At 46.0% G+C, this 21,159-nt stretch overlaps 1 pseudogene; it reads left to right on the forward strand.

The window, feature by feature from the left end:
* Positions 1-12,502: 12,502 nt before the first annotated feature.
* Positions 12,503-20,793, forward strand: LOC112621566 (annotated as a pseudogene).
* The last annotated feature ends 366 nt before the right edge of the window (positions 20,794-21,159 follow it).

Raw genomic sequence — 21,159 nt, forward strand, 5'->3', positions numbered from 1 at the left:
TAGGAAGAGAGGAAGTCAAATTGTCTCTGTTTGCAGATGACATGATTGTATATTTAGAAAACCCCATAGTCTCAGCCCAAAATCTCCTTAAGCTGATAAGCAACTTCAGCAAAGTCTCAGGGTATAAAATCAATGTGCAAAAATCACAAATATTCCTATACACTAATAATAGACAAACAGAGAGCCAAATCATGAGTGAAATCCCATTCACAATTGCTACAAAGATAATAAAATACCTAGGAATACAGTTTACTAGGGATATGAAGGACCTTTTCAGGGAGAACTACAAACCACTGCTCAAGGAAATAAGAGAGGACACAAACACATGGAAAAACATTCCATGCTCATGGGTAGGAAGAATCAATATCGTGAAAATGGCCATACTGCCCAAAGTAATTTATAGATTCAATGCTATCCCCATCAAGGTACCATTGACTTTCTTCACAGAATTAGAAAAAACTAATTTAAATTTCATACGGAATCAAAAAAGAGCCCATATAGCCAAGACAATCCTAAGCAAAAAGAACAAAGCTGGAGGTGTTATGCTACCTGGCTTCAAACTATATTACAGGGTTACCGTAACCAAAACAGTATGGTACTGGTACCAAAACAGATGGATAGACCAATGGAACAGAACAAAGGCCTCAGAAATAACGCCACACATCTACAACCATCTGAACTTTGATAAACCTGACAAAAACAAGCAGTGGGGAAAGGATTCCCTATTTAATAAATGGTACTGGGATAACTGGCTAGCCATATGCAGAAAACTGAAACTGGATCCCTTCCTTATGCCTTATATAAAAATTAACTCAAGATGGATTAAAGACTTAAATGCAACACCTAAAACCATAAAAACCCTAGAAGAAAATCTAGGCAATACCATTCAGGACATAGGCATGGGCAAAGAATTCATGACTAAAACACCAAAAGCAATGGCAACAAAAGCCAAAATTGACAAATGTAATTAAACTAAACAGCTTCTGCACAGCAAAAGAAGCTATCATCAGAGTGAACAGGCAACCTAGAGAATGGGAGAAAATTTTTGCAATCTATCCATCTGACAAAATGCTAATATCCAGAATCTACAAAGAACTTAAACAAATTTAAAAGAAAAAAAACCCCATTGAAAAGTGGGTGAAGGATATGAACAGACACTTCTCAAGAGAAGACATTTATGCGGCCAACAAACATATGAAAAAAAGCTCTTCATCACTGGTTATTGGAGAAATTCAAATCAAAACCACAATGAGATACCATATCATTAAAGAATGGCAAGCATTAAAAAGTCTGGAAACAAGAGATGCTAGAGAGGATGTGGAAAATAGGGAATGCTTTTACACTGTTGGTGGGAGTATAAATTAGTTCAACCATTGTGGAAGACAGTGTGGCGATTCCTCAAGGATCTAGAACCAGAAATACCATTTGATCCAGCAATCCCATTACTGGGTATTCTATATCCAAAGGAGTATACATCATTCTACTATAAAGACACATGCACACATATGTTTATTGCAGTGCTGTTCACAATGGTAAAGACTTGGAACCAACCCAAATACCCATCAATGATAGACTGGATAAAGACAATATGGCACATACACATCATGGAATACTATGCAGCCATAAAAAAGGATGAGTTCATGTCCTTTGTAGGGACATGGATGAAGCTAGAAACCATCATTCTCAGCAAACTAACACAGGAACAGAAAACCAAACATCGCATGTTCTCACTCGTAAGTGGGAGTTGAACAATGAGAACACATGGACACAGGGAGGGGAACATCACACACCAGGGCCTATCGGGGGGTAGGGGGATAGGGGAGGAATAGCATTAGGAGAAATACCTAATGTAGATGACAGGTTGTTGGGTGCAGCAAACCACCATGGCACATGTATACCTATGTAACGAACCTGCATGTTCTGCACATGTATCCCAGAACCTAAAGTATATTTAAAAAAAAAAAAAAAAAAAAAAAAAAACCAAGAACAACAGCAAGATGGCACCTATATCAATGAATGAGAACCACCAGACTGTAGCTAGGACTCAGGGAGCAGGAGCAGTCTGGCCCACTTGGATTCTGAAAAATAAACCAACCAGCGTGCCTTTCCAGGACAAAGCCCTACATGGGGTGAAAGTACTGGGAAGACAACCAACTGAGCAGCAGGGAATCAATAGGGTCAAAGGCAAAAAGACATCTATAAATGTCAGGAAAACTAATTTCATATAAAAATGAGGTGTGGGCTAGGCGAGGTGGCTCATGCTTGTAATCCCAGCAGTTTGGGAGGCTGAGGCAGGTGGATCATGAGGTCAGGAGATCAAGACCAGCCTGGCCAACATGGTGAAACCCTATCTCTACTAAAAATACAAAAATTAGCCAGGCGTGGTGGTAGACACCTGTAATCCCAGTTACTCAGGAGGCTGAGGCAGGAGAATCACTTGAACCCGGGAGGCGGAGGTTGCAGTGAGCCAAAGGGTGCCACTGCACTCCAACCTGGGCAACAGAGCGAGATTCTGACTCAAAAAAATAAATAAGTAAAAAATAAAAATGAGGTTTGATTTCTTTGTTCTTTCTCCACTTCCACCACTCTACGTGACTACTCTTTAAAGAAAATGAACATATAGTATGGCCAGGTGCCATAATACATGGCTGTAATCCCAGCACTTTGGGAGGCTGAGGTGGGAGGATTGCTTGAGTCTGGGAGTTCCAGATCCTCCTGGGTAACAAAGTAAGACCCTCCTCTTTGCAAAAAATTAAAAGAAGAAAAAAAAAAAAAAAGGTCTGGCACAGTGGCTCACGCCTGTAATCCCAGCACTTTGGGAGGCCAAGGCAGGTGGATCACTTGAGGTCAGGAGTTTGAAACCAGCCTGGCCAACATGGTGAGGCTCGGTCTGTAATAAAAATATATATATATTTTCTTAAATTGGGTCAGATGCGGTGGCTCACGTCTGTAATCCCAGCACTTTGGGAGGCCAAGGCGGGCAGACCACCTGAGGTTGGGAGTTTGAGACCAGCTTGACCAACATGGAGAAACCCTGTCTCCACTAAAAATACAAAATTAGCCAGGCGTGCTGACGCATGCTTGTAATCCCAGCTACTCAAGAGGCTGAGGCAGGAGAATTGCTTGAGCCTGGGAGGTAGAGGCTGCAGTGAGCCGAGATCTTGCCACTGTACTCCAGTCTTGGTGATAGAGTGAGACTCTGTCCCCCAAATAAACAAAAAAAAGAAACAACATATTAAAAGGACACAGTAGGCCAGGTGTGGTGGCTCACACCTGTAATCCCAGCACTTTGCAAGGCCGAGGCCAATGTATCACCTGAGGTCAGGAGTTCAAGACCAGCCTGGTGAACATGGTGTGTCTACTAAAAGTACAAAAATTAACTGGGTGTGGTGGAACACGTCTGTAATCCCAGCTCCTCGGGAGGCTGAGGCATGAGAATCACTTGAATCCAGAGGCAGAGGTTGCATTGAGCTGAGATCATGCCACTGCACTCCAGCCTGGGTGACAGAGCAAGACTGTCTCAAAAAAAAAAAAAAAAACAGCCAGACACGGTGGCTCACACCTGAAATCCCAGAACTTTGGGAAGCCTAGGCCGGCAGATCACAAGGTCAGGAGTTCAAGACTAGCCTGCCCAACATGGTGAAACCCCATCTCTACTAAAAATACAAAAAATTAGCCAGGTGTGGTGGCAGGCGCCTGTTATCCCAGCTACTAGGGAGGCTGAGGCAGGAGAATCACTTGAACCTGGGAGGCGGAGATTGCAGTGAGCCGAGGTGGCGCCATTGTACTCCAGCGTAGGCAACAGAGGGAGACTCTGTCTTAAAAAAAAAAAAAAAAAGGCACAGTTGACTGAGTGCAATGGCTCACACCCATAATCCCACGATTTTGGAAGGTCAAGGCTGTTGAATTGCTTGAGCCTAGGAGTTTGAGACCAGCCTGTGCAACAACACAGTAAAACTCCATCTCTATTAAAAAAAAAAAAAAAAGGCCAGGCGTAGGGGCTCACGCCTGTAATCCCAGAACTTTGGGAGGCCGAGGCGGGTGAATCACGGCGTCAGGAGATCGAAACCATACTGGTCAACATGGTGAAATCCCTGTCTCTACTAAAATACAAAAAATTAGCCAGGCATTGTGGCATGTGCCTGTAGTCCCACCTACTCAGGAGGCTGAGGCAGGGGAGTCACTGAACCCGGGAGGCAGAGGTTGCAGTGAGCCAGATCATGCCACTGCACTCCAGCCTGGCGACAGAGCAAGACTCCATCTCGGAAAAAAAAAAAAAAAAAGACAGTAAATGTCTGAAGAAACTAACCCAGAACCACCAATACCAAGGCTTACTCTAGTAAAATTATTGGACTTTAATTTCTTACAAATCCAGGCAAAATAACCAAGTTATTTGTAAAGGAAAAAAACATCAAACTATCATCAAACTTTGCCAGCAGTGCTTTAGGCCAAAAGAAAACTCAATAGTGTATGTTTTTTAATATACTGAAGGAAAGAACATATGCACCAAGAATTTTATAATTAGCCAAAGTGAGATTCAAGATAAAGGCCACAAACTGTCATCAATATTCAATAACTCAAGAAATATTGTTCCTATGATTCTTTTTTAGGAATCTTCCAAAGAACAAACACTAGACAAATAAAATGTCTGGAAGTATATTAACATAAAGACGATGATGAATTTTAAATATATATATATGTTTACTTGTAGGAAGAAATCAAAATCAGGGATGTAAAAGATGTAAGGGCCGGGCGCGGTGGCTCACACCCATAATCCCAGCACTTTGGGAGGCCGAGGTGGGCGGATCACTTGAGACCAGGAGTTCAAGACCAGCCTGGGCAACGTGATGTATTTTTTCTCTACAAAAAAAAAATACAAAAATTAGCCGGGCGTGGTGGCACATGCCTGTAGTCCCATCTACTCAGGAGGCTGAGGCAGGAGAATCGCTTGAACCTGGGAGGCAGAGGTTGCAGTGAGCCGAGATCACGCCACTGCACTCCAGCCTGGGTGAAAGAGCAAGGCTCCGTCTCAAAAAAAAAAAAAAAAAAAAAAAAAAAGACATACTGTATAAACATAATATAGAGAGTCAAGTAAATACCCAGCCAGCAGTTTTGACTGTGAACTGGAGGCATCAAGGCTTATGGGGGCTTCTTGACCATAGGAGCTGCTCAGCCACACACCTGTGCTGCTCATATCAGACAAATTCAAATTTACTTGTAAGTCTAACGAACAAAAAGTCAGACCGGGCGCGGTGGCTCACGCCTGTAATCCCAGCACTTTGGGAGGCCGAAGCAGACAGATCACGAGGTCAGGAGATCGAGACCATGGTGAAACCCCGTCTCTACTAAAAATACAAAAAATTAGCTGGGCGTGGTGGCGGCGCCTGTAGTCCCAGCTACTCGGGAGGCTGAGGCAGGAGAATGGCGGGAACCCGGGAGGCGGAGCTTGCAGTGAGCCGAGATCGCGCCACTGCACTCCAGCCTGGAGGACAGAGCGAGACTCCGTCTCAAAAGAAAAAAAAAAAGACCAAAAAGTCAAATCTGAATTTGCTGTGAATCAGAAATATCACTATGAATTCATGAGAGTTTTTCTGGGGGTGGGGTTGTTTTTGTTTTTTGTTTTGAGACAGAGTCTTCGCTCTCACCAACGCGGGAGTGCAGCGGCGCGCTCACGGCTCACTGCTGCCTCAACGTCCTACGCTTAAGTGATCCTCTCAAGTCTCAGCCTCCCAAGTAGCTGGGACTACAGGGCGCTACCACATCCGGCTAATTTTTGTATTTTTTTTAGTTTTTATTTTTGTAGAGATGGGATTTTGCCATGTCGCCTAGGCTGGTCTCAAACTTCCAGGCTCAAAGCGACCCACTGCCCTCAAGCTCCTCAAGTGCTGGGATTACAGGCATGAGCCACCGGGTCCCCTCCAGCACTTTAAGAGGCTGAGGCAGGTGGATTGCTTGAGGCTAGGAGATTGAGACCAGCCTGGGCAACGTAGCAAGACCTTGTCTCAACAAAAATAAAAAAAAATTAGCTGGGTGTGGTTGTGTGCACCTGTGGTCCCAGCTACTTGGGAGGCTGAGGTGGGAAGACTGATTGAGCCCAGGAGGGCAACACTGCAGTGAGCCCTGATTGTGCGAGTACACTCCAGCCTGGGTAAAAAAGGGAGACTGTCTCGAGAAAAAAAAAAAAAAGTCTGTTTTCTAGCTGTTAGTTCTTCCCTGAAAAGGCCTAGAAACAATGACCAACCTAGCAGCAATGAGCACATATAGAATTAGGATTGTAGGCGGGGCGTGGTGGCTCACACCTGTAATCCCAGCACTTTGGGAGATCCTAGCGGGGGGATCTCCTGAGGTCAGGAGTTCGAGACCACACTGGCCAACATGGCGAAACACTGTCCCTCCTAAAAATACAAAAAATTAGTTGGGCATGGTGGTGGGTGCCTGTAATCCCAGCTACTTGGGAGGCTGAGCCAGGAGAATTGCTTGAACCTGGGAGGTGGAGGTTGCAGTGAGCTGAGATTGCACCACTGCACTCCAGCCTGGGCAACAGAGCGAGACTCTGTCTCAAAAAATAACTAACTAAATAAAAAGAATTAGGATTGTAATCTCAAAATACCATTTTCCTACTGTTTATTTGTTTGTTTTTCCCAGGAAGAAAAAAAGAACAAGACATCTAAGATGACTGATTCCAAGTCTGCTAAGAGAATCCTGGAAACTCTTGTCACAACAGATCGCAAAGACACTATTAAAGACCATCACACTGTGTCAAACAGATTGAGAGCCAATTTGAACAGACAGTTTTGTTAGGTTTCTCAAATGACCACATTTCAACAAATTTAGTTTAATGATAGAATTGGCTATTTTTGTGAGTCATGAATGGGGAGCATCTCATCTAAAAACACAGGTGCTCTGTTGGGCAGAACAGTTGGGTTTGGAAGGTAACTTGAGCAAGAACAAGAAAACAGCAAATACAAAAAGCAGATTGGTTAATATCTGGTTACTTCAGGTTACCTTCCTTGTAAGGGAAAACAGTGGACTTCCTTATTACGCTGGCTGACACTGGCCCATTTGCGTCAAATTAACAACTTAGTTTTGTTTGGTGACGTGCAACTTTGGCATGAGTGACTCCATTTTGTTTTAGTCTGTTGGGTCTATTGCCAGTGTTGTGTCCAAATAAATGTCTCCCCATATATTTTATTTATTTACTTATTTATTTTTATTTATTTGTTTATTTTTTTGAGATGGAGTCTTGTTCTGCTGCTCAGGCTGGAGTGCAGTGGCGCAATCTTGGTCCACTGCAACCTCCACCACCTGGGTTCAAAGGATTCTCCTACCTCAGCCTCCTGAGTAGCTGGGACTACAGATGCGTACCACCACACCCGGCTAATTTTTGTAGTTTTAGTAGAGATGGGGTTTTGCCATGTTAGCCATGCTGGTCTTGAAATCCTGACCTCAGGTGATCTTCCCACCTCAGTCTCCGAAGTGCTGTCATTACAGGCACGAGCCACCTCGCCCACCCCATAGATTTTATTTAATAGGCAGAATAGCCAAAGATAGCCACATCCTGATCTCTGGAACCTGTGAATGTAAACATATATGGCAAAAGGGAATTGTAACTGCCCAACGGGTTTATTTTGCCAACTGCCTGGATAGAGCCGATTTATCAAGACAGAGGGACTGCAATAGAAAAAGGGTTTAGGCCGGGCGCGGTGGCTCAAGCCTGTAATCCCAGCACTTTGGGAGGCCGAGACGGGCGGATCACGAGGTCAGGAGATCGAGACCATGCTGGCTAACACGGTGAAACCCCGTCTCTACTAAAAAATACAAAAAACTAGCCGGGCGAGGTGGCGGGCGCCTGTAGTCCCAGCTACTCGGGAGGCTGAGGCAGGAGAATGGCGTAAACCCGGGAGGCGGAGCTTGCAGTGAGCTGAGGTCCGGCCACTGCACTCCAGCCTGGGTGATAGAGCGAGACTCCATCTCAAAACAAAAAAAAAAAAAAAAAAAAAAAAAAAAAGAAAAAGGGTTTAATTCACACAGAGCCGGCTGAATGGAGTTTTATTATTACTCAAATCAGTCTCCCCAAAAGTTGTGAGGACTAAGCTCTGAATTTTTTTTTTTTCTTTTTCTTTTTTTTGAGAGGGAGTCTCGCTCTGTTTCCCAGGCTGGAGTGCAGCTCACTGCAAACTCTGCCTCCCAGGTTCAAGTGATTCTCCTGCCTCAGCTTCCTGAGCAGCTGGGATTACAGGCACACTCCACCACGCCCAGCTGATTTTTGTATCTTTAGTAGAGATTCGGTTTTGCCATGTTGGCCAGGCTGGTCTTGGAACTCCTGACCTCAGGTGATCTGCCGGCGTTGGCCTCCCAAAGTGTTGGGATGACAGGCGTGAGCCACCGCACCTAGTTTAAACTCTAATGTTTTTCTTATCTTGATGATTCCTATCTAAGGGATCTGGGGATTCATGCCCTACAAACCATAAATTCTCATCAGACGGGTTTTATTTAACCCTATATATTGTGACTTACTTTCCAAACTAACTCTGGCATAACATTAGGTGACAAGAAAAATTTTAACCCAAAACATGTTTCTTTGTCATATTTTGCAATGGCCCTGCAAAGCCATCCTTTGTGCAGGGAAATTTGCATCTGTAAAGAATCTCTATTAACATAGCTGGATCTCTTTCTTCCCCACCCTTCCAATCTTGAAAAGATTAAGACTCTAGTACCTTTTGGCCGGGCTGTAACCCCAGCTACTGGAGATGCTGAGGCAGGAGCATCGCCTGGGAGACGGAGGTTGCAGTGAGCTGAGATCACGCCACTGTACTCCAGCCTGGGCGACAGAATGGGACTCCGTCTCAAAAAAAAAAAAAAGAAAAGAAAAGAAAAACAAAACAAAAAAGATAAATTGGCTCATTTGGTCTTGTGGTCTCCACCCAGGAGCTGACTCTGCACGAGAGGACAGCTTCGACCCCCTATATTTCATCTTCAACCTGACTAATCAGCACTCCCCACTTCCTGGCCCCCATCCACCAAATTATCCTTAAAAAACCCCAGTCTCTAGGGAGAGGTTGCAGTGAGCCAAGATCACGCCACTGCACTCCAGCCCAGATGATAGTGCGAGGCTCTGTCTCAAAAACAAAACAAAACAAAACAAAAACCCAGTCTCCAAATTTTCAACTGTCTACGAAAAGAATCAAACTGTGTAAAATATGTGAAGAGATTTATTCTGAGCCTAATGCAAGTGATCATGGCCCATGCTGGTCCTGAGAACATCCGCCCAAGGTGGTTGGGGCACATTTTAGGAAGGCATGATAAATCAATCAAATACATTTGAGAAATACATTGGTCAGCCGGGTGCGGTGGCTCACGCCTATAATCCTAGCACTTTGGGAGGCCGAGGTGGGTAGAACACCTGAGGTCAGGAGTTTGAGACCAGCCTGGCCAATATAGTAAAACCCCATCTCTACTAAAAATACAAAAATTAGCTGGGCAAACTCGGGAGGCTGAGGCTGGAGAATCTCTTGAACCCAGGAGGCAGAGGTTTCAGTGAACCAAGATCCCAACAAAAGCGAAACTCTATCTCAAAAAAAAAAAAAAAGAAATACATTGGTTTGGTCCAGAAAGTCAGGATAACTCTAAGTTGGGGGGCGGGGTGGTGGGCCGGGTTGGAGGCTATAGGTAAATTTAAACATTTTCTGGTTGACAGTTGGTTGAGTTTGTCTAAAGACCTGGGATCAACAGAAAGGAAATGTTCAGGTTAAGATAAAAGATTGTGGAGACTGGGTATGGGGGCTCACGCCTGTAATCCCAGCACTTTGGGAGGTTAAGGTGGGTGGATCATTTGAGGTCAAGAGTTCGAGACCAGCCTGGCCAACTTGGTGAAACCCCACCTCTACTATTACCAAAAAAAAAAAAAAAAAAAAAAAAAAGCCAGGCATAGTGGTGGGCACCTATAATCCCAGCTACTCAGGAGGCTGAGGCAAGAGAATCACTTGAACCCAGTAGGTGGAGATTGCAGTGAGCCGAGATCACCCTACTTGCACTCCAGCCTGGTCAACAGAGAGAGGCTCCATCTCAAAAAAAAAAAAAAGAAAAAAAAAGAAAAAAAGATTGTGGAGACCAAGGTTCTTTCGAAGTCTTTATACTGGCTGCCCTTAGAGACAAAGATGACAAATGTTTCCTATTCAGACCTTTAAAAGGTGCTAGAGTCTTGTTTTTGTTTTTGTTTTTTGAGATGGAGTCTTGCTCTGTCGCCCAGGCTGGAGTGCAGTGGCAAGATCTCAAGCTCTGCCCCTGGGTTCACGCCATTCTCCTGCCTCAGCCTCCTGAGTAGCTGGGACTACAGGCGCCCGCCACCATGCCTGGCTAATTTTTTTGTATTTTTAGTAGAGACGGGATTTCACCGTGTTAGCCAGGATGGTCTCGATCTCCTGACTTCGTGATCCGCCTGTCTCGGCCTCACAAAGTACTGGGATTATAGGCATGTGCCACAACACCCAGCTAATTTTTATTTTTTATTTTTCAGATGAAATCTCACTCTGTCACCCAGGTTGGAATGCAATGGCATGATCTCAGTTCACTGCAACCTCTGCCTCCCAGGTTCAAGCGATTCTCCTGCCTCAGCCTCCCGAGTAATTGGGACTACTAGCACAAACCACCATGCCCAGCTAATTTTTTGTAATTTTAGTACAAACGGGGTTTCACCATGTTGGCCAGGCTGGTCTCAAACTCCTGACCTCAGGTGATCTGCCTGCCTCAGCCTACCAAAATGCTGGGATTACAGGCATGAGCCAACAGAAGATTATTTGACTGCTGAAGCAGAGAGAGACAAGAAGATGCTGTGCTTCTAGCTTTCAAAATGGAGAAGGGGCCTTGACCCAAGGAATGTAGGTGATGCAGCTCTGAAAGCTAGAAAGGCAAGAGACTGCATCCTAGAGCCCTTAGGGCCTCCAGAGGGATCGAGACCCTGTGGACACCTTGGTTTCAGCCTAGTGAAACTCGTTTTGGACGTCTGGCCTCCAGGACTGGAAGAGAATACATTTCTGTAGTCTTGTTTTCTTTGTTTTGTTTTTGTTTTTGTTTTTTTGTTTTTTGAAACAGAGTCTCACTCTGTCAGAGTACAGTGGCATGAGTACAGTGTAGAGTACAGTGGCATGATCTCGGCTCACTACAACCTCCGCCTCCCGGGTCCAAGCAATTCTCCTGCCTCAGCCTCCCAAGTAGCTGGGATTACAGGCACCTGCCACTATGCCCAGCTAATTTTTTGTATTTTTAGTAGATACAGGATTTCACCATGTTGGTCAGGCTGGTCTTGAACTCCTGACCTTGTGATTCACCTGTCTCAGTCTCCCAAAGTGTTGGGATTACAGGTATGAGACACCGAGCCCGGAATTCTGTGGTCTTAAGCCACTAAATTTGCAGTAATCTGTTACAGCAGCAATAGGAATAGAAAATAGTCTATTCATGTCTAAGTAAATACATACCTATACATACAAATTCTTGCCCGTCCCACTTCCCCACTTTTTTTTAACACAATAATAACATACTGTGAAATTAATTCTACATTCCCAAGTTTTACTTATATAAGAGAAGCAGATGGCAATCAAGTAGAGGTTAAACTTACAAGAGGTTGGTATAAAATGATTTTTTTTTTTTGAGACTGAGTCTCGCTCTGTTGCCCAGGCTGGAGTGCAGTGGCAAGAACTTGGCTCACTGCAAGCTCCTGCCTCCTGGGTTCGGGCCATGCTCCTGCCTCAGCCTCCCGAGTAGCTGGGACTACAGGTGCCCGCCACGACGCCCGGCTAATTTTTTTTGTATTTTTAGTAGAGTCAGGGTTTCACCGTGTTAGCCAGGAAGGTCTCAATCTCCTGACCTCGTGATCCACCCACCTCAGCCTCCCAAAGTGCTGGGATTACAGGCGTGAGCCACTATGCCCGGCCAGGATTTTTTTAAATTATAAAAACTACTCCAGATGTGGTGGCTCATGCCTGTAATCCTGTAATCCTGCCACTTTGGGAGGCTGAGGTGGGAGGATCACTTGATTCCCGGAGTTTGAGAGCAGCCTGGGCAACATAGTGAAACCCTGTCTCTACAAAATATTTTTAAAAATCAGCTGGGTGTGGTGGTGCACGCCTGGGGTCCCAGCTACTTGGGAGGTTGAGGTGGGAGGATCGATTAAGCCAGAGAGGTTGAGGCTCCAGTGAGCCTTGATCCTGCCACTGCACTCCAGTCTGGGCAATAGGGTGAGACCCTGTCTCAAAACAAAAACAAAAACAAAAACCCAAAACAAAACAACATAAAAAAACAAACAAACAAAAAACAAACAAATCCCTATTTGCTCTCTTGGGTCCTCGCCTCCAAGATGACAAAGATAAGGACTTTGGGAGTCTGAGGCGGCAGATCACTTGAGGTCAGGAGTTTCAGACTAGGCTGGCCAAAATAGTGAAACCCAGCCTCTACTAAAGATACAAAGGAAACGAATAATGGTCCTACCAAAAGGGGCAGCGGCCACATGCAGCCAATTCGCTGCACAAACTGTGCCCCATGTGTGCCAAAAGACAAGGCTATTAAGAAGTTCCTCTGGCCGGTGCTCATGCCTGTAATCCCAGCACTTTGGCAGGTGGATCACCAGAGGTCAGGAGCTCAAGACCCGCCTGGCCAACATGGTGAAACCCCGTCTCTACTAAAAATACAAAAACTACCCGGGCGTGGTGGCGCACGCCTATAACCCTAGCTACTCAGGAGGCTGAGGCAGGAGAATTGCTTGAACCTGGGAGGCAGAGGTTGCAGTGAGCCAAGATCGCGCCACTGCTCTCCAGTCTCCAGAGTGAGGCTCCGTCTCAGAAAAAAAAAAAAAAAGAAGTTTCCTCACAGTATTTTGCAGCTTCATAATATTCCATTAAATTGATGTATCACAATTTATTTAGCCAGTCTCCTACTGGAGAACACAGAGTTTGTCTCCAAACTTATGTTACTATCAGTACTACTTTATATTTTATTTATTGATTTATTTTGAAACAGGGTCTCCCTCTGTCACCTAGGTTGGAGTACAGGGGCACGATCTCAGCTCACTGCAACTTCCGACCCCCTGGGTTCAGAGATTCTCCTGCCTCAGCCTCCTGAGTAGCTGCGATTACAAGGACATGCCACCATGTCTGGCTAATTTTTGTATTTTTAGTATATATGGGGTTTCACCATGATGGCCAGGCTGGTCTTGAACTCCTGACTGACTTGTGATCCACCTGCCTCAGCCTCCCAAGCGCTGGGATTACAGGCGTGAGCCACTGCACCTGGCCAGTACTACTTTTTTTTTTTTTTTTGACACGGAGTTTCGCTCTGTTGCCCAGGCTGGAGTGCAGTGGCTCGATCATAAGTCACCTCAGCCTTGAACTCCTGGGCTCAAGTTATCTTTCTGCCTCAGCCTCCTGAGTAGCTGGGACTACAGGTTTGTGCCGCCATGCCCAGCTGATTTTCTGATTTTTTGTACAGATGTGGTCTTGCTACATTGCCAAGGCTTGTCTCAAACTCCTGGTCTCAATCAATCTTCCTGCTTCAACCTCCTGACTAACTGGGACTACAGGTGTGTCATGGTGCCTGCCTAGCTTCATGTGTACAAATTGTAAAAAGTAAAGTAGAGGTTCCTCTTCAAAGACTTTCCTCCCCATTTAATTAGGAATAAATAGTAACTTCTCTTAGAAGCAAAATGTATTCAAAGACCTGTGCTAACATTCTCAAACATCTGCTAGCCGCGATAATCAATGTACTTTATGTTCTTCGCTCCCACAAATTAGCCTAAATATTTGCCTGGGCATGCTTATACTGGTCCAAGCAAGCATTAGGTCATAGCCTGCTCCTCTTCCTTATTTGAAGGTGTTTTTACCTTTCTCAGCATTCCACAAGTTACTTCCTCCTTTCTTTTCTTGCACTGTCATCCAGGCTGGAGTGCAGTGGCGCCAACTCAGCTCACTGCAAGCTCCGCCTCCTGGGTTCCCGCCATTCTCCTGCCTGAGCTTCCTGAGTAGCTGGGATTACAGGCGCCCGCCACCCGGCCTGGCTAATTTTTTTTGTATTTTTAGTAGAGACGGGGTTTCCCCATGTTAGCCAGGATGGTCTCAATCTCCTGACCTCGTGATCTGCCCACCTCAGCCTCCCAAAGTTCAGGGATTACAGGCGTGAGCCATCGTGCCTGGCCTTCCTCTTTCCTTTGTTCTCCTCTACCTTTGCCTCTTTTAAAAAGTTCTAAGTTGCTAGCCAATCGGGACAAATACAGAATGTGAGGTCCCGTTTCAGCCAATGGAAACCGGACACAGCAGTATAAATGACCCTGTCTCCTTTGTTCCGTGTACTCGTGTGGCAAAACTGCTGGTGACTGTACCCTTTCTGCAGGAAGTAAAAATGGCATTGCTGAGTAAATTAAATTTATGTTCAAGTGCTAGTTCTTTATGGCACCGGGGAACAAGCATTTCAAACAGTATTAACCTCATCGGTTGCTATTAGGCCAATCATCGTCTTCAGCTGGCCACAAGAACTACCCCTCCCAAAACATTAAACAACTTATCTGTTTCCTGACACAATTTATTTATTTTATTTATTATTTATTTATTCTTTTGAGACAGAGTCTCATTCTTTCACCCAGACTGAAATGCAGTAGTGCAACCTGGGCTCATTGCAGCCTCTGCCCCGCTGGGTTAAAGCGATTCTCCTGCCTCAGCCTCCCAAGTAGCTAGGATTACAGGCATGCATCACTGCATCCGGTTAATTTTTGTATTTTTTGTAGAGACAGGGTTTCACCATGTAGGCCAGGCTGGTCTCGAACTCCTGACCTCAAGTGATCTCTCCCAAAGTACAGGGATTACAGGCGTGAGCCACCACATCCAGCCACGAAATTTAGATTGTTATCTTGGATAAGATGGAAACAAACAAAACATAATACGAGGAGAAACATGGAACAATATTTGATTGAGTACTTCTTATTTAACACAGTACCATTCATATAACACAAAGAGCTGCCAGAAGTGCAGCTGTTCACCGAGTTCTGTTTGCTTGTCAAAGGGTCCAGTGAGAATTATGGACAAGCCTAGTAAAGACAGCATGGGCGGTCTTCACTGAGATGCTTTAGTGGGGTTGGACCGAAGCTGGGTAGTGCTGGAACCAGCAGGGAAGAGGTAAAAAGCATGTCAGGGAGCTCGGTGTGGTGGCTCACACCTGTAATTCCAGCACTTTAGGAAATTGAGGTGGGAGAATTGCTTGAGCCCAGGAATTTGAGACCAGCCTGGGCAATATAGGGAGATCCAGTCTCTTCAAAAAATAAAAAACAGGCCAGGTGCAGTGACTCATACCTGTAATCCCAGCACTCTGGGAGGCCGAGGCGGGCAGATCACCTGAGGTCAGGAATTTGAGACCAGCCTGACCAATATGGTGAAATCTTGTCTCTACTAAAAATACAAAAATAAGCTCGGCGTGGTGGCGGATGCCTGTAATCCCAGCAACTCTGGGAGCTGAGGCAGGAGAATTGTTGAATCCAGGAGGTGGAGGTTGCTGTGAGCCAAGATTGAGCCACTGCACTCCAGCCTGGGTAACAGAGCCAGATTCCATCTCAAAAATAAAATGAAATAAAAATAAAAACATTAACTGGGCATGGTGGCACACACCTGTGGTCCCAGTTACACAGGAGGCTGAACCTGGGAGGTTGAGGCTGCAGTGAGCCATGATCACGACACTGCACTTCAGCCTGGGCAACAAAGCCAAAGTGAGACCTCGTTTCAAAAGAAAAAAAAAAAGAACCAGTCATGGTGGCTCACGCCTGTAATCCCAGCACTTTGGGAGGCCGAGGTGGGCACATCACTTGAGGTCAGGAGTTCGAGATCAGCCTGGGCAACATGGTGAAACCCTGTCTCTACTAAAAATACAAAATTTAGCCAGGCGTGCTGGTGCATGCCTGTAGTCTCAGCTACTCAGGAGGCTGAGGCACAAGAATCACTTGAATCCGGGAGACAGAGGTTGCAGTGAGCTGAGATCACGCTGCTGCACTCCAGCCTGGGCAACAGAGCAAGACCCTGTCTCAAAAAAAAAAAAAAAAAAAAAAAGCATGCCAGGTAGAGCATCCTCGTGAGCAAAAGGTGGGTGATCAGTGAAATAGCATCTGCCTTGGGGAGATGATTATTAAGATGATGAAATGTCCAAGTTTGGGGCAGAAAACCCACTGTTCTCTGAGCCCCCCCACCTGTCTAGTCCTACAAATTAATTGATGAAACATTTGGTTTAGTACCTTCTCTCTTCCTTCTAGCACCACCTTGGGCAGATACATCAATCTTCATGTTTATTTAGTCACGTACCGGGCATCTATATATGCCAGACACTGCTAGGAACTGAAGATAGAGACCCTGTTTGTTTCAAAAAGTACTCCTGCCCCACAGCCCGCAGTGGGCAACCACGGTTTTAGGTGCAATCATAAGGCCACCCTGTGACAAAGTTCCTCCCTGTACCTGAGGAAGTACAGAAAGAGAGCAGGAAGCTTCTCAGAACCAGATCTCAGACTGGCTCCCATCTATTTGTTAAATAAACCAACAAATGACTTAACTAGGACTCTGCCACGTGGAGGAGGAGGATAAAATAATATCAAGCAGATGGAATGGCATATGTTATGAAGTGCAAGAGATGATAATGCTGAGTGGTTGAAGGAGGCAGAAGAGACAGATAAGTGGCCGCCAGGAAGGAGGCTAAAGAGAAGGGCCATGTGTTCCCAAAAGTCATTATTATAACATCAGTTTAGGGTAAAATGTCAAGTGACTTCCATTTCTATAGCCAAAACATTGAAGGGCAAGCTTCTGCTTAATTTGCTACCTCTCATCTGCTTCTGGTTGACTTAGGGGTGAAAAACGCCTCTGAGGATGGGACAGGCGCTTGCTCCTCGGAGAAGGCGGAGCCCCGGCTCTCTCCAGCTGCAGAACAATCACACTTCTCTCCCCTGCCCCCACTTTCAGCCCACAGTGTTTTGTTTTTAATTTTTTTCACTGTAGTAAAAGATACATACAACTTTTACTATTGTTAACTTTTTTTTTTTTTTTGAGATGGAGTCTTGCTCTGTTGCCCAGGCTGGGGTGCAGTGGTGCAATCTCGGCTCACCGCAACCTCCACCTCCCAGGTTCAAGCAATTCTCCTGCCTCAGCCTCCTGAGTAGCTGGGATTTTAGGCACACACCACCACACCTGGCTAATTTTTGTAGAGACGGGGTTTCGTCATACTGGCCAGGCTGGTCTGGCACTCCTGACCTTGTGATCCTCCTGCCTCGGCCTCCCAAAGTGCTAGGATTACAGGCGTGAGCCACCATGCCCTGCCGACAGCTGCATTCTTTTACCTCAGAGCATTTAAGACCAATAGCACAGAAGACTATCTGCCCCCCAAGACAGTTGTTTAAAACTTTACAGTCTTCATCAATGATCTCCATGATTCCAGCTACTTCTACTAATTTTCAATTGGGCATTGTGTGCAAATACTGGAAAGTAAGGCTTGCTCTCCTTTAAAACACACTTCATCACGCCGTGTAAGTGGGGAACCTCCTTTCCGTGTATGATCTCCCATCTCCTCTGCTGTGGGCCTGGCAGGAGCTGGTTTAGCAGGAAGTTGTAACTGGGTGGGGCAGTCTCAGAAACTGTCTCTTCCACACATGACCAGACAGCCCCAGCTCTCTGGTTCCTGTTTAACTTTCTCAGCACTGCGGTTGACAACATAGAGCGCTAGTGAGAGACCTAGGTTTCGATTCTTCACCCTGCTTCTCTGCGTCTCAGTTCTGCTGGCTTTGTAGAATGGGCCAAGGGTCCCCACTTTCTGAGGGGTGGTAATAAAATCATGCACATGAAGCCCTGAGCACACCCTGGCTGCTACGGTAGGGCTCATTTCTTGCCCACATACACAGGGGCTATGCCCACACCAGCACTCCCTGAAGCTCCGTGTGTTCAACCCTCTGCTCAGTGGGAATTCCCAGTCTGTTCTCATTGTTTGCCACAGCCACCCTTGGCAAACACCAGCCCTTCCAAAACACTGCCTGCCCTTGGTGTAGCGACTCTTTGGTCCTACGGCCACATATGGCCTACTTCTGGGACAAACTGAGTTACAGCAGTTGTCTCCAAAGAGGGTGCAGAAGCTCATTGTTGGGGGCTAAGAAAAAAATATCAGGCCATCTGTGGTGGCTCACACCTGTAACCTCGGCACTTTGGGATGCCAAGGCAGGAGGATTGCTTGAGCCCAGGAGACTGACCTGGACAACATAGAGAAACCCCTGTGATATGGTTTGGCTCTGTGTCCCCATCCAAATCTCATATAGAATTGTAATCCCCACGTGTTGCTGTTGCGGGAGGGACCTGGTGGGAGGTGATTGAATCAAGGGGCAGTTTCCCCCATGCTCTTCTCATGATGGTGAGTTCTTATGAGATCTGATGGTTTAAAGTGTGTGACAGTTCCCCCCTTCACTCTGTCTCCTGCCGCCATGTAAGATGTGCCTTGCTATATATGCCCCTTTGCCTTCTGCCATAATTGTAAGTTTCCTGTGGCTTCCCCAGCCATGGAGAACTGTGAGTCGATTAAACCTCTTTTCTTTATAAATAACCCATGCTCAGGTAGTTCTTTATAGCAGTGTGAAAATGGACTAATACACCTATCTCTACTAACAATCAAAAAGTTGGCTGGGCATGGTAGTGTGCACCTGTAGTCCCAGCTACTCAGGAGGCTGAGGCAGGAGGATCACTTTGAGCCCAGGAGTTCGAGGCTGCAGTGAGCTATAATCATGCCACTCTACTCCAGCGTGGGTGACACAGCAAGACTCTATCTCTAAAAACTAAAAAGAACAAACTGGTAATTTTGTTTGTCTTCATTTTTTCTGTTTTTTGATACAGAGCCTCGCTCTGTCACCCAGGCTGGAGTGCAGTGGGGTGATTACAGCTCAGTGCAACCTTTGCCTTCGGGGCTCAGTCAATCCGCCTGCCTTAGCTTCCCAAGTGGCTGAGACTACAGGCTTGCACCACCACACCTGGCTAATTTTTTTGGTATTTTTTATAGAGACAGGGTTTTGCCATGTTGCCCAGGCTGGTCTTAAACTCTTGGACTCCAGTAATCCTCCTGCCCCAGCCTCCCAAAGCTAGAATTACAGGCATGAGCCACCATGACTGGCCTGTCCTTATACTTTTTTTTCTTTTGAGACGGAATCTTGCCCTGTTGCCAGGCTGGAGTGCAGTGGTGTGATCTCTGCTCACTGCAACCTCCATCTCCCAGGTTCAAGTGATTCTCCTGCCTCAGCCTCCTGAGTAGCTGGGACTACAGGCACGTGCGGTGCCACCACGCCCAGATAATTCTTGGTTTTTTTTAGTGGAGATGGAGTTTCACCATGTTGGCCAGGATGGTCTCCATAGCTTGACCTCGTGATCCGTCTGCCTTGGCCTCCTAAAGTGCTGGGATTACAGGTGTGAGCCACCGCGCCCGGCCCCAGTCCTCATACTTTTAAAATCCCCATCCTCTGTTTTATAAAATACACATGTTGGAACCCAAGTAAATTAACGTAACACATAGCTTATAGATATTGGGGCTGGAGAGAAACTTAATTTTTACTGCTGGGTGTGTGATAAAAACTGCTTAAAGATCACAGGAGTGGCAGAACTGGTTAGTTGCTACCACCGTAAGAGGTAGTTACCATGGATATTCCTACCTTAAAGATGAGGAAACTGAGACACAAAGTATGTGCAGACCAGTACATGGCTAAGTCAAACCCAGGCACTGCGGAGACTATATGCTTAACTACTGTGCTATATCCTGTGACAAAAGGAAATATCTAGACGTACATCACGTGTGTAGGACTGTTTTATGAATATGAAGATATGAGTGCTGTTAAATCCCTATCTTTGCAGACATCGCTGTACATAACTGTAATCCCAGTTACTCAGGAGCCAGAGGCAGGAGAATCGCTTGAATGCAGGAGGCGGAGGTTGCAGTGAGCCGAGATCGCGTCACTGCATCCAGCCCGGGTGACAGAGCAAGACTGTGTCTCAAAAAAAAAAAAAAAAAAAAAAAAAAATAGCCGGCCATGGTGGCGCACCTGTAATGCCAGCTACTTGGGAGCCTGAGGCAGGATAATCGCTTGAACCCGGAAGGCGGAGGTTGCAGGGAGCCAAGATCACGCCACTACACCAAAAAAACAGACGCTGGCGGGGGGAACCGTGCTGAGGCGGCGGCAGCAGCGATGCAGGCCGATGCGGGCTGCGGCAGGCCCGCGGCGTCTGGCGGTGCGGGTGGGTGTCGGGCTGGGCGGACAGCGCCGCTGAGAGGGCGACGGGCGCATCTACGGGCACATCTACGTGGGGATCCTTCCGACGGACGTGCGCGAGGACCTGGAGGGCCTGTGCTACAAGTAGAGCCGCAACCGCGAGATCGAGCTCAAGAACCGGCACCGTCTTGTGCCCTTCGCCTTTGGGCGCTTCGAGGACCCCTGAGATGCACAGGATGTTATTTATGGAAGAAATGGACTTCCTCCATCAGGCAGTTGGCAGGACCTGAAGGATCACATGTGAGAAGCCCGGATGTCTGTTATGCTGATGTGCGGGGATGGTTGAGTATCCCAGAAAAGAAGTCATGGAATATGCCCTGTGTAAAGACACCAAATTCCGCTCTCATGAGGGTGAAACTTCCTACATCCGAGTTTATCCTGAAAGAAGCACCAGCTATGGCTACTAACGGTCTCTGTCTGGTTCAAGGGGCCGTGACTCTCCATACCAAAGCTGGGGTTCCCCACACTACTCTCCTTTCAGGCTCTACTGAGACAGGCGGTGGGAATTTTTTATTTTTTAGGTTAACTGAGCTGCTTTGTGATCAGAATCTACATTCCAGATTGAGGATTTAGTGTCTTAGGAAATTTTTTTAATTTTTTTTTTTTTAAAGAAGAAAACAAACTACATAATTTCTACCAGGGCCATAATAGCAGTGAAACATTTTAAACTGCAGAAATTGTGGTTCTGGTTCAGAAACAAGTTGTATATTTTTCACCCCTGATTATGGGAAAAAGTCAGTTCTGTCTTTGTGGGTTGCTCTGCTATGGAGAGCAACAGTTACTGTGACTGAATTGGCCCATTCTGTTTTGTTTTTTTTTTTTTTTTTTTTTTTTTTTTTTTTTTTTTTTTTTTTTTT

This window comes from Theropithecus gelada, chromosome 3, assembly GCF_003255815.1.
Source record: "Theropithecus gelada isolate Dixy chromosome 3, Tgel_1.0, whole genome shotgun sequence".
Lineage (NCBI taxonomy): Eukaryota > Metazoa > Chordata > Mammalia > Primates > Cercopithecidae > Theropithecus > Theropithecus gelada.